This window comes from Mytilus californianus, unplaced genomic scaffold, assembly GCF_021869535.1.
Source record: "Mytilus californianus isolate M0D057914Y unplaced genomic scaffold, xbMytCali1.0.p SCAF_2, whole genome shotgun sequence".
NCBI lineage: Eukaryota > Metazoa > Mollusca > Bivalvia > Mytilida > Mytilidae > Mytilus > Mytilus californianus.
Window position 1 is genome coordinate 18,846,333 of NW_026262668.1, and position 14,351 is coordinate 18,860,683.

Here is a 14,351-nt window from a genome sequence, read left to right on the forward strand (position 1 = left end):
TTCTTATTTGTATCAAACATATTAATTATTTTACTCATTAAATGTACTAAGAAAAGAAAAGTCGAACACACCGTGCTCTAACGCCCCCTTACATTTTACTGGAAACCCTTGACGACAGACTTACCAAGAGATCTGAAAAATGCTCAACTTGAAAAAATATTTCATTTTGTATGTGTATTATCTAATTCGTCTTCAACCTTTGAACATTTTTAGTCCATTAAATATTTAATTAGAATTTTTGAATGTTTTGTTTTTAACTTTCGAAAATTCACCCTGACAACCCATCAGACAATAGTTTTTACTTAACAAAAGGCATAGAAGTAAATAGCATGACGCTTCATAGCTAGTATATACCTTTGCTTTTAAAAATACAACTGTCAATTTGAGAATGGTAATGATGTTATGTGGATAAATATATAGGTTTCTAGAGCTAAATTGATGCATCCTTCTTAACTAACAAAATACAAAAAGTTGGTATTTCAACATTTCAATTCAAATATATAAATATGATACACCAACATGTTCCTCATAAAATATCAATTTTATTGACATGGGTAATATCTGTAGTATCATCACCAAATGATCAAGTTACCATAAAAAGTCATCACATCTTGATGAAAAAAAATCTACAAATGTCATTTATTCACATATTTATACAAAAAATAGAGAAAATGATAAAGTGAAAGAAAAAAAAATCCTTAAACATGTTACTTTATTTCAAAAATATGTTTCTTATATATCTAGTTGTTTTTGAAATACCATAATTTTGGCGAAAGAAATAACTGTAAAACACAACTCAATCTTTTAAATACAAACAGGGAGATAGAATTACGAGTGAATGAATCAAAATGAAAAACTGACGTGTTCCTTTAATAATTACAATCTTAATTGACAAGCTAAATTTTGTAAAATTGTTAAGAGTTCTTTACTTACCATTATAAAATTCCAAATATATAAATAAAACTGTTGTATATGATCTTTATATTTCACTTAATGTATGCTATATTGATGCACCATTTTATCATAATTTCTGTGATGTTTGATCAATGTAATTTCAAAATATGTCTATTGTTCACATTATATGTTTGTTGAATATTGTACTTAAATACTCCATGTTTGGGGGCTGTAGTGAAATAAAAAAAAGTCTCAAAAGTCTCAAGAGTAATCTATATATCAACATGAATTTTGGAAGGGTACTAAAGAAACATTAGTCTCAAATATTTAAAAAAAAACCGTAGCCAATGAATTACAGCCACATAATATCTTTATGATATATACATGCTTGAAATATGTAAAAATGCTAGTTGAAATTTCAAAATATTACACGAAAGCCCAGCCCAGTAGCCAGTACCTCAGAACTGGCATGAACATACGGATTTTGTGTCATTAAAATTTTCTGTTACAAAAATAAGGAATATACCTCCGTCATGCAAAGCACTTAATCCTTGTCCGGCTTTGGCTATACTTTTCTGTCCTTTTTGGTTTATAGCTCTTCATCTTTTTAATAATGCTTTGGATTTTCAAATATTTTTACCTCGAATATCACTAAAGAGACATTGATTGTCGAAATGCACATTTGGTGCAAAACAATTGGTACCGTTTATGTTATTCTGATATTTCAGAAATATCATTTTTACAGACAATACTTTTAAAAGCAAGTACATGCATATTATGTGTTTCATTTAAATATGCATGCCTTATGTGCTGCGTGTTGAATTCTTACCTTTCAATAAATCATTCAATTCACTTGAATATGTTTTTATCAATGGGATATTCTTTCAATTTTACTGATATAAAGACAGACACTTGATTTTAAATATATACATTTTTAGTCTCTATAAACTTGAAATAAATGTTCTGTAACATTTGTTCTTTTTAAATCATTTAACAAAAATCAATTGAAGTTAATTTGGACATAATTTAGTATAACTTTATCTGTGACTTTAATGTATATTTGCAAAAACGTTTAAAGTTTATTTAAAGCAAACAAACAAATACATATCTACAAAGTGATGGCTCCTGCTCACATTGTCCGTTTTAGCCCCGTAACATGAAACCAAATTTTGTATTGATTAGGAAAGGTATTGAGATTCTTGCTTTCGAAAACATCAAATGGCAAATGTGAATCTTTTTTGTTCTGGCACATTGAAACTGATTTAACATGTTTAACCTACCAAATTGCATGCCTGTGACATCAAGGTACATACAATTTATGTGTTCATTGTATTTGTGTGTGTGTGTGTCTCCTTTGAACAAATGCAGTTGTTTTGGTTGGTGTTGTCTGATGTATTGTGCTATTTGTTATATTCTGTCATCTTTATCATGTACTATTCTGTTTTAATGTTCAAGAACTCTTACAATCTCCAATAATTTACTTCAAATTTAAAAGGGTGCAGTTCGAGGGAGTTCATCACTAATATTAATGAATGATTTTGTTTAAGTACTAAGTGTGTTTGTTTGTTGTTGTTGAGGCTTTATAAGCATACAATTGCTATAAACAAGTAGATACATTGAATGATTAGGTAATAAGAAATAATAAAACAAGTGTATTAACCGATCTGCTGGAGCACACTGTTAACATGCTACCTTAGAACGTTACATTTCATTGAAAACTTGTCACCATATTCCAACTAGAACCGGACTATTAGCTTTTCTAATTCACAAGTGTTGGCAATTTTCTATTCTAAGTCAAGATTCAGCTGAGGATTGAATGCATAGCCTAGCACCCTTATCGGAAGAATACAATTACTTTACCAGGCTTTAGTGAGTGTGTAAACTAACCTTACCAATCAATGAACTGCACTTTAAAATCTCCAACTAAATGGTTCACTATAAAACTGGAATCTTCACCATCATACAGTATGTCATACTCTGCCAATCTTTTACCATTTTTCCACTAACCACATTTACATCATACCAAATCACCCATCAACAATCTACTTGTGTTCGATCCTACGACCAACAAATTTAATGTTGGAACACCTTAAAATGATATAAATACTGTTAAATAATGCAATGATTTTGTCTTAATTGATTTGTAATACTATACCATGCTATCTAAACATGTATGTATCTGTTCCTTTTTTACAAAATTATTTGCATGAAAGGATAGATTGGTATTTTTGTTAGCCTTAAATAAAGGCAACAGTAGTATACCGCTGTTCAATAGTCATAAATCTATTAAGCGAAAAAAACCAAAATCAAGGGAAGCACATCAACTATAGGAGGAAAACAACGAAATAACAGAAACACTGAACTGAAACAAGAAGATAGTATCACACTTTAAAACGGATACTAGTTCATTGATTGAATAGGTAATGGTATATTATATGCATGTTTTAGACATAAAAAAAAGGCATTGGTGAAAGTTGCATGTAGATTGCTCTCTGATAGGGATCTAGACTAGATTACAGAAGGAAAGGCGACAGGGATTAAAATAAAGCTTGCTTTTGAAAAAGGAGACAAATAAATTGTTTGCACCAAGAATAATAAAAAAAAACAATGGTTAAAAAAAATGACAGGAGGGATAACTCGACTTGATTCAAATGGTTGCTCCGTGGAACTTTGCTATTGAAACGCAAAGGCCAGGCATGCAAAGGATGCATTTTTTTCTGTGTTGCATTTGGTAATTTTTTACTGTCTTCGTGCCATTGCCCCATACACAGGTAAAATAGCTATTAAACTGATGTTTTACAGACATTTAGTACCACGAACGTAAAACGTCCGTTGGTTCCCATCCGTATTACGTCTGTATTTACCCGTAACACATCCGTCATACATATTGTCAAATTTCGTTATTAACTGTATTTTAATTGATAGTGAAATAGCTCAGTATAACCACTGTATGAAACATAAATATAATATACACATAGTATTTAAATTTGTGTAGTTCCTTTTCCCTTTCGACAAAGAGAGAGCCATAAAATATGTTTTAGTTGTGTTTCATATTCCTCTGGTTGTTCTCATACAACCTTGTCCGGGTGAATACTGTTTTATCTTTGGACCATGGTTTGTAATATGTGATGTGAAGGTTTTATTACTACAAGACGGTGTTGTGCATAGCACCATGATCTTCATCTGACCTTGACCTTTGATCTTGATGTAAGAATTTTTTTTTTTTTTTCACATTTTCTGTAATAACATAACTTTTTAATCTTTTAATTATTACCACATGATTGCAACACCTACATATGATGTGTTGCCTACAATTGTAGGCGAGATGTCATATATACCCATGACAAACAGTATATATTCTTAATCGTGATGTCAAGACCTTTCAATACACCAAAGAATTTAAAGGCCCCGTTGACTAGTTTGCGGGTGCCCTTTAGTGATCATAATGTTTGCCTGTCCGTTCACACTTCTGTGTAGTACGAAACGTCAATATTATCTAAGCACTGTGTTAATATCTATACAAGGAAAGAAGCTATTTACTTGTGAAATTTAGATAATAATTGTGATACAAACCTTAGTTTTTGTTGAAAAAAAATCTTTCAGAAGCAACTTCTTGTGCTAGAATTTCATTTAAACAAAATAATATAAAAGGTTCATATGCTATGCAAAAATTGTTTCCCAATGTCAGAATTAGTTGTTTTTTTAATAAGAATAAGGAGATGAAATTTAATGGAATATACAAAATAAGTTAGAATATTTATTCAAAATTTATCAGGTAAAAAAATTACTTTGTTAATATGCAGGTAAAAGTACTGCACAAACTTAAATTCTGTTTCAAATCATAATTTTGTTGAAATATCTTTTTGTGGTTGAATTTCAAGAAAAAATGATATATATGTATTTTGTGCTATTTAAGATTGATTCCGGGTTTCAAATATTGTTGTTTTTTTAAATTTTATAATGGCTACTTTATTTTAGTGTAAAAAATGTTTTCTTATGCTAGTATTAGAAAAAAGTGATTTATAGTTGTAATACATCATTTTAAATTGATCGAAGGTACCAACTATTATAAAATAGTTGTATAAACTAACCTTTTGTTAAAAACAAATCCTTAAATTTAGGAATAGTCTGTTTATGTTAGGATTTAAAATTGATATATAGGTATAATATGCTATTCCGAATTGTTACTCAATGTCAAAGAAAGGGGAAAAATGGTTTTCGAGAGAAAAAAAACCTCAAATATGGAGAAACGTCTTTTTCGGAGCACCTGAGATCAACCCCAGTTTTTGGTGGGGTTCGTGTTGCTCATTCTTTAGTTTTCTATTTTGTGTTTTGTGTACTTTTGTTTGTCTATTGGTCTTTTTCTTTTTTAGCCACGGCGTTGTCTGTTTATTTTCGACATATGAGTTTGAATGTCCCTCTGGTATCTTTCGACCCTCTTTTTGTGTCTGGATTTCAAAACAATATGTATATAGGTAAAACAACATTCAAATTGTTTCCTGATGTCAAAATTGTGATATATAATTCAGTTTAAAATAGATGATAAACGTTAAGAAAAATCCTTTTGTTTTGCATTTCAATCAAAATCGAAAGTTTGATAACTCAGCAGTTAGTGTTACGATAAATATATTTATATATGTTTGTATTTTTTTATATGTGGCCTATTTCAAGACATTCATTCAGAAAAAAAAATAAAGTAATTTTAATATTTGGAATACACTGTAACATAAACCTAGCAGTTTTTATTACACAAGGTCTACCAACAAGATCTGCCTACATCACCAATGTAAAACTTATTATCATTTCTCATAAATTAGTCTTAATGCTTAAGATATAATACAAAAACTTCTTATTTTTTTTTTATATTTTTTTCTTTTGCATAGGTTAAATGGTAAGTTAAGCCAGCCACATATTAATTTCACTGTCGTAGCCTAGGAACCTAGTCAGTGGTTGTTTGACCGACATGTCTGTCGTGTATCAATGTTTCATTTTTTTTCATTTGAAGTACATGTATCTGATATTGACAGCATATCTCGATTGTTTCTGTTTAATCTATTCAATTTTATAGACTTATGACGATTAAGAGATTGGAACATTGTATAGACACGTGTCTATTGTTGAAGACTGTATATTGCCTTTATGTGTTTTTTTGTTTCGTTTAATTGTCATAAGGGTGCTCTCTCAACGATGTATATCCTTCTATATGTAATGCAAATATTTGCCATATACATTTACATGTAGTATTTCATGTATATGTAAAACATGCCTTTTAGTTTACCTATAAATATGATATATATCAGGATTTAAGCACACTTTACACGTATTTCTTGAATGTTCAATATTTACAATATGTGATTTACGCATATCGCTCGATATATATATATATATTCAGTCTAGGTGGCCGAATGGTCTGAGCGATGGACACAGTGCAGGCGGTTTTGTCTCGATATCACAATAGCATGAGTTTGAATCCCGACGAGGAAAGAACATAAATTTGCTTCCGCAAATTTGCAGATTTAACATTGTTGTGCTAATATTTAGAGAAGTTATGAATATAAAATGTGTTTTCAGCCGTGTATCACCTTCACTAGTGATCCAATGGATAGATCTGTCGTAGAGTCATCACTTGTTTAGACGTACAAAATAATTATTTCTGTGACGACCCTTTCCGGTAGATATTTAGCTAATCTGCAATCAATTCCATTTTCATGCCTAATATATCATGTACTGTGTTACAACTCTAGATTCTACTGACGAGGAAAGGTAACACTAGGCCACCGAAAGCTGAATTATAAGTTCAGTCTAGGTGGCCGAGTGGTCTAGAGCGATGGACACAGCGCAGGCGGTGTTGTCTCGTTATCCCAATAGAATGAGTTCGAATCCCGCCGAGGGAAGAACAAAAATTTGCTTCCACAAATTTGCAGATTTAACATTGTTGTGCTGATATTTAGAGATGTTATGTGCATATATATTATCTATTTACTATGAGACAGCAAAATAGTAACACAAAATTCGAAAAGACCAGTGCATGCTATATTTGCAGGGCAGTATATCCTTTAGGTGGTACGGGAGTTTACATGTTCGCGCCTTCTGCGCAATATGTTGAGCAATGATATCGTAAATCATTCTCATTGTCGTAATTAGCCAATTCAATTAATTTGGATTATATAAATAACAATAATCAATTTCCATTAAATACATTGAAGATGGACGGAATAACTGAAAACTGCAATTTTATAACTTTATAAAGTTTATTGGTGCAATTTGCATTGTTGCAAATGGACTTCCGTTTTTTAAAAAGGAGCATTTTTTGTCGTCGGAGAAAAGACATAGACAATATAATTCATAATAATCGATCATTGGGACTGCTTTTCATGAATACTGTAATGCAGATCTTCATTTTGGTAGCTTATGAAGCAGTTTCACACTTGATTTACACTCGAAAGGACCAGCAACATATGTAACAAATGTATGTAAACAAAAGGTGATGTGTCTGTACACATGCAAGTATCTGACACTATCAGAGAAATTCATGACAAAAATCATTTGATAGCGTACCATTTATTATCAACAGGAATAATCCCAGACCATTATCTGTGAACTAAAAATCATCGCAAACACCCCATCCCCCACCAAACTTTTACAGTAAAAAATTATATAATCATAGTTCATGGTACTTGTCATAAATATAATTGTTCTGACAATTTGTATACCTTGTCTTTTTCCCGGGGGAAACATGGGCTTTTTATGCAAACAGAGTATTTTTTGCACTGCTGTAGGTTAACCTGGTTTTATGAATCTCGAGACTCGCCATGCTCTACAAAATGGCCATAACAAGGAAAGGTCGTCCTAAACCACCCAAACAACTGTCAAGAAATATGCATGAAAAATGCTTCCAGTTACCATCAGTAACATGTGATCACCGCAAACATTCATTCTTCCCAATAATAATCTGGCTGACATATCATAATTAAATTCAAATATTTTGTAGGAGAGAGGTGGTTCTATATGTGCGCCTAATCCATGGCAGTATAGATAGATATATTTTATTACCAATTAAGGACTCCCAAGGGACATATAGAGAATACATGTATAAGGGAAAAAAACATTGATTAGCATAGATACATAGAATTAAAATACACAATTACAATACAACGAGACAGTAAAAAAGTCCTTGGTTTATAATATATAATATATTAATATGAGCAATAAATACATCTAACACATATTGACTTGAATAAATTTTCCAACAGCATTAAGAACCTGATTGTCCTCACATCTTAATAAATTTATGAATTTTTGCTGATTATTCAGTAAAGAAAAGTTTGGTATTTTATGGCAAACAAAGTCAAAGAGAGCATCTCTATCAGAGTTAAATTTTTCACATGAAGTTAAAAAATAGATTTCATCTTCAACACAGCCAGAGAAGCATTTTTTGCAAATTCTTTCATTTCGTGGAATATTTGATAAGCGGCCAGATTCAATTTGAAGCTTACGAGCAGATATACGTAATTTACAAATAGCTCTTCTAAAATCAAAGTTCTTAACCAAAGAGAGATAATTTTCATAGCCAAAATTTTGTTTAAATTTCAAATTATTGAACAATTTTCCATCAGAAGCATTTTATTTTGTTGGCTAACATATCAATTGTTAATATATTTAGTGTGAATTAATTTGTTAGATATATTCAAAAATTTATATTGTTCAAAATGTCCTCAGTGCTCTTCAACTTCGTACTTTATTTGGCCTTTTTAATTTGTTTGATTCGAGCGTCACTGATGAGTCTTTTGTAGACGAAACGCGCGTCTGGCGCAAATATAAAATTTCAATCCTGGTATCTATGATGAGTTTATTTACTTCTTGTTTAATTTCAAAAACTTCTAATAATTTCTTAACAAATGAGAACCAAGAAGTTATGTTAGATTTGTGAAGCTCTTGGTTGCATTTATAAGTGTCTTTCAACAGATTGAATTCAGTCTGAAGATTTTCAAATCTATACCAGGATTTATCATAATGTAGGGGCAAACGCCCCAGTTCTGATAGTACAGCAAAATTTACACTTCTTTTGTGTGCACCTAGTATAAATTTTGAGAACTTGAGATGGAGTTTCTCACACTGAAGATTTTTATAAATATTTTCAAGATTAAATAAGGAGGATTGTAATTTATTACAAGAAACATTATAACCTCCCCATACCTCTGAATTATATAACACAATGGGTTTAAAGGTATGATCAAAAATATGTACACAGGATTTTATTCCTGGAGACAAATTTATAAAATCCTTTCTTAGTTTATAATAGGCCTTAAGAGCCTTATTATACAATTCAGTTTTAGCTAGATGAAAACTTTCAGATGCAGTAAAGTGAACAACTAAGTATTTGTAATGAGAGACACAATCAATCAAGCTATTCTGTAGCAGGAAATCAGCCTGCATTTTTCTTCCGGCCTTTTTAAAAATAATAACTTTAGTTTTTCTAATATTTACTTTAAGGCACCAGTCAGCACAATATTTTTCTAGCTGATTTAGTCTACTTTGGAGACCTGTGGCTGATGTTGACATAATTACAATATCATCTGCATACATCAAGCAATTCAATTTCTCTGAGTGAAGGGAAACTGCATCTAGACAGGAGTCAAGATAAGATGAAAAGTCATTTATAAAAATTTTGAATAAAGAAGGACTCAGGTGATCCCCTTGCCTTACACCTTATTTAATGCTAAATGGGTCAGTGAGAGAAGCTCCAACTCTTACACATGCTTTACTATTTTTTTACATCTGATATAATATTATAAAACAGAGTACCAACTTTCATATTGATAAGCTTCAGTTTTAGACCTATATGAATTACACTGTCGAATGCTTTATGAAAGTCTACAAAACAAGTATATAATCTTCCCTCTTTACTGTGACAGTATTTGTCTATCAGTGTTTTCAGTATAAATATATGATCGGAAGTTCTGGCATTTTTTGTAAAGCCAATCTGAGAATTATGAATTAAATTATTTTGGTACAAACATTTGTCAAGTCTTATATTTAAAATATTGTTAAAAAGTTTACCAATAGCTCTAGTAATTGTTATACCTCTATAGTTAGATGGATCACAAGGACAATCAGATTTGAAAATTGGCAAAATATAACCATCAGCCCAAATCGTTGGGTACACACTGTTCTTGAGGCATAATTTAAACAATTCATATAAGCAATTTATCAAATATGACTGACTATGTTTTAACATTTCATTTGATATCAAATCAGTTCCACAGGCCTTGCCTGATCTTAAGCTTGCAATAGCATCAGAAATTTCTTTATTACTAATTTGATTATTTAAATCATTAAAGATTGGAAACTTTCTTTGTCATTCAGGATGATTTCCAACTGTTTAAGCCGGGAATAAAATGTATTATCAATTGCAGAGTGAAGATTACGAAAGTGATTAGCCCATGTATCTGAGTCAATTTGTGAAGAGCAGTTTTCTTTTTTGCAATTCTGAATGTCATTTATTAATTTCCAATACTGCTTGGGGTTATCAACTCTAAGAGAATCAAGTTTATGTAGCATGGAATTGACAAATTGCTTATATTTAACTTTTCTACATTTATTATAGATAGTATTTATAATATCTGCCTTTAATAACAGGATCCTTATGATATCTTGAATAAATTTTACCTAAGGATATAACATTTTTGCGCATTATAAAAAGATCTCTATCAAACAATTTTTTCTGGGATCTTTTTTGGGGGTTACCATGGAAATTTTGGCTGCAGATAGAAAAATATCACATAAATCCTGTGCCTTTTTGTTAATGTCTTCTGTAGAACAATCACTATCATTAATAAGCAAAGATGATATTTTCTTCTGGGTATCTGGTGACAAAAGTGTTTGCTGAAATTTAAGTGGAGAATCATCAGTCCATTTGAAATTAACAGGGGCAGCATGAAGATTGTTCCACTGAGATTCTGTTATTTGATACATGTACTTAGCCAAAATTACCCATGATATTTTACAGTGACAGTCTGAAAATGTTGAAACAAACTCTGACACTCTGAAATAAAGTATCTGATTAAGTAGTGTTTCGTTTGTAATAAGGTAATCAACAGTGCTTTGGCCATGAGTATTAAAACAAGTAAACTGACCAAGTAAATCATCTATACATCTACCGTTCACAATTCGCATTTGATTACTCATGCATAAATCAATAATCTCTTTCCCTCTACTATCAAGTGTCTTAACACAATTTCTAAATATGATTATCTGGTTTGTAGGATTCAAACAATGGAAGATATCTGGAGCTATCTTGTACTATGTAATCATCTTCAGTGGAGGTGCGAGCGTTTAATTCACCACAAAACATGATCTCCCCTTTATTTTTGTAAGAAACAATGTCCTTTTCTATTTGATCAATTATATCAACATCTAACTTCTTAGTATAAGATGAATTGGTTGGGGGGACATATGCTGCACATAGGTAAATACCATTTTGAAGACAGAAAAACTGTTTTTCAAATTTTATCCACTGAAAATCTTTGGACAACCCAGGTAATATTTTTTTATGATCTTTTGAAGATGTCCTACGAAAAATGCCTAACCCACCATAGTATCTTCCATTGGTTGAAATATCTCTACAAACAGAAAAATAATTAAAAAATTGAAAACAACACGTTTAATAATTTCATGCGTCCGAAGCGCTTTTCTGGATTTACATACCTTCAACATGTAAATTTGCATTATATCCAATATGTGTTTCTGCTAAAGTAACTACATCATACTCTTGTATTTCTTGTATAAAAAGTTGATCTTCTAACTTATTCATATTATGTGTATTAATACCATCAATGTTCCAGTAACATATTTTTAAATTGATCTTAACAATAGAACGACCATGGCCATGTACAGCCATGTTAACAAATCTGAAACACTGAAATCACTTGTTATATGGGCGTTTTTCAATAAAAACGTGATTTCTCGTCCCAGCCACTTTTAAAAAAATGTGTTTGATCTTTACAAGTAATTTTTTGTGCAGTCAGTACATTGAATAAGATTTAACATTTTTAAGCAAAGAAATATACTATTTTTAGAGGGATTAATAAGATAGTGATTCCTGAATGGTTCGAAATAACCAAAATGGCATGTCCCTAGACCTCCTGTTCAACCTTCATACTCTATAACATTGTAAAAAAAGGTATAAATAAATATTATTTTTACTTAATATAAGTTCTTTAATTATTCAAAAGTATGTTTAGAGCCAACATATTTTAATAAACAGCTTTTGACAAAGGATTTTTAATTTTAGAAGGTGTGTCCCTGACATTCCTGACAAAATGTCCACTACGAAACGAAGTCATTAAATTTTGCTAACAAACAGTTTTATAAAATCAATGTTTGCAAGAGATATAAACATTAGGGTCTTACAAAAGAAGTGATGCTTTTAAAACGGCAGTTTAATTGTTGGCAAAAAAAAATTGAGCACATCAAATGGACCAGAGTGATACCGTATTTTTGTTAATGTCCACTACGAAACGGGTCAAATCTCCTTCAGTATCTGGTTTTAAAATTATGAAAAATATCAGTGTACAGCTTAGTACGTGCTTTGATGAATAAAATCATTCTTGTTACTATTGCAATATAGGGATTGTGGGGAAAAAATAAAACATGTGAATATGTCCACTACGAAACGTTCACCTACGAAACAAGTATGGTAGAAAAACGTTTCGTAGTGGACACTACTACTACCATGCAGTCGTTTTTTACTCTTTTTTCAATTATATTCGTGCAAAACAAATAACAAGGGTTAGTTTCATGTAATTTTCTGTATGATTTTATCAACATAGAATAGGGTTGATGTCAACTACGAAACTTTTTGTCCACTACGAAACGGTTTTGTCAACTACGAAACTCATCAAAATGTCCACTACGTAACATGAGTTGTACCTTCATATGTGAAGTACTGTCTAATCTTTATCGATAAAAAATGGTTCTCCAATTCAGAAAAAAATGAGATCGTTCTTGTATATAAAGTAAAACAAACTGGAATGTCTATAGGAGACATTAAAATGCAATAAAATGTGCGTTTAGAAGCGGTTTCGTAGTGGACAAATGTCCCCTACGAAAGAGTACATAAATTATGAAAATAATATCATTTTAAAGAGTATTTAAGATTGCACTTTTTATTTACAAACAGGTCTATAATAGAGGTATTCAAAATAACTCTTGAAATAAAATTTTAGACAAGTTGATTTTCCATTTTTTTTAGGTCTGAAATTCACACTTTTATTGAAAAACGCCCATATACAATGTTTGTTAATTGGTAACAAAATATACTACTAATAATGTATGAAAATAATGAGAAAAAAAAAACAAAAACAAACCAAAAAACAATGAATAAGTTTCTCAGATAAATTAGCTATTTGCCAACAAAAAAGTTACCACTTGTTTCTATGACTTTTTATCTACTTTTATTTTCAAAACTGATACAAATATCACTTGGTCAAATTAAGATCAATATGCTAGCTATTAGCCAAAGTTATAAAATACTTTGCTGATTTTATGTAAGGAAAAAAAAAAGAAAAGGTTGTACAATATTTTATCCTAGTTTGCCCCTTCTGTTGTACTTGACCTTATTTTGCTCAGTATAATCATGGTAATTGTTAAATGATTGGCGATACTTTGGCTGATATTGTGGACGAGCGCGATCAGTGGATCTGGAATATCTGTTATTCCTTTGTTGTACCTTAATACCTAAAACAGTATGTAATACATTTTTAATGTTAGAGGCCAACATTGATTTTCCCCTATCTGACAAGGGAAATTTTTCTTCGTTCAGGAGTTGTTGTAATGACACTTGACCATGCCACATATTGGAATTGTCAGAGACGTATACATCTTTATTGTCCAGATATCTTCTTGTTACTAGTCCATCTATGATTTCTGAGTGATTATCTAGGCGGGAGGTAGTTAGCGACACTATAGTTTTAGCTTCTTTCCATTTACTAGAAATTGATTCTACTACTATTTGTAGCTTGTCCATGCACTGATTTGGGTTGTTGTTTTTAACGTCGTTAGTTAGTGAGTGAATAATTACTACATCAGGGTAACACTGTGAAGTTGAGATTACTTCGTTAGCAGCATCTAAAGTATATGCTGTAGCTTTCGTTATATCTACTGCCGTAGATAGTTTGTTTTCATCAATCCTATCAGTGTTTGATGTCCCAATAAGTAGGGATGTAGGTTTGTTTGATTTGCCTTCATTATTGTAGGACCCATTAGCAAAATTCTGGTCATTTTGTTGCTGTGTAGGTAGATACATGCTTGATAGCTGAGATTTTAAAGACAATATTTTGTTGAATTGTGAGTCAGTTTCCTCTTTTAGTAGTTTGTTTTCTTCACTTATTTTCGATATTTCGCTACATTTTATGTTCAGTTTCACATTGAGATAATTGTTGATATGATCAATTTCC